Genomic DNA, 894 nt, shown 5'->3' on the forward strand with positions numbered 1-894 from the left:
AGAACATATTTTCGAGGGCCATTATAGACAACATGACCATCCGAAAGGAGAATTATATCATCAAACAATTCATATGTCTCTGGTGCAGGTTGTAGTAAGGCAATGACTGCTGTTCCACCAATAATGTGGATTGTTTGTCGGATGGAGTTCACAATCTGGAAGGTTGTCGAGCTATCAAGTCCAGTTGATATCTCGTCCATGAAAAGGGCTCGCCCGGGTGTGACAAGCATCTCAGCTGCAGAACCATGTCGTAGAATGGGTGAGTTTGATTGTATAGGAGTACAAAGTAATTTAGTTATGTAATAACACATAAGCATCTCATAAGTTTCTTATTTTCAGACTACATTTACCTGTAGTTACTCTCTTTTTTTGCCCTCCTGATATGCCTCGCAACATATTGTTTCCTATCATTATATCGGCACAGATATCCAACCCTAAGACCTTCAATAATTCAAACGAGTGAAATTAAAGAATTAGTAGTGTGATCACTTTTCATTTCTTAGAACTTTTTGTGAAATTAAATAAAGGAACTTGGTATCATTCTTATTATAATTGTGTAATTCAATGTAAATTACAACTGAGCTATAAATAAGTAATTCGCATGCACCTTTAATATGTGATTTGTGACCACCTCAGCTTTCTGATCTCCTGTTGCAGCAGCCTAGATAAGAAAAATGAAAGATTGATATGCATAAAACTTTACATATAAACGTACCATGTCTCAACCATTGAATTAAGTGAACTAATGAAGTGAACTAGCTATGAGAAATTGGATTGTGTGTAGTGTTGAGTTGGAGCAAAAAAATCTCTTGTGGCGGTATAGGCCTTGCAAAGGCTACTTTCTCATCACACACCACTTTTTTTGGACTCCGGTGAGGTCCGCTAACATAAGGA

At 37.0% G+C, this 894-nt stretch overlaps 1 long non-coding RNA gene across 1 annotated transcript; it reads right to left on the reverse strand.

Annotated features, from left to right (window-relative positions):
- Positions 1-25: 25 nt before the first annotated feature.
- Positions 26-663, reverse strand: LOC119344400. The gene is made up of 3 exons (XR_005166643.1): positions 608-663; positions 351-441; positions 26-235 (listed from the first exon to the last, which is right to left on the reverse strand). It is a non-coding gene; the product is annotated as an uncharacterized LOC119344400 (long non-coding RNA).
- Between the last annotated feature and the right edge of the window lie 231 nt (positions 664-894).

This window comes from Triticum dicoccoides, unplaced genomic scaffold, assembly GCF_002162155.2.
Source record: "Triticum dicoccoides isolate Atlit2015 ecotype Zavitan unplaced genomic scaffold, WEW_v2.0 scaffold168006, whole genome shotgun sequence".
NCBI lineage: Eukaryota > Viridiplantae > Streptophyta > Magnoliopsida > Poales > Poaceae > Triticum > Triticum dicoccoides.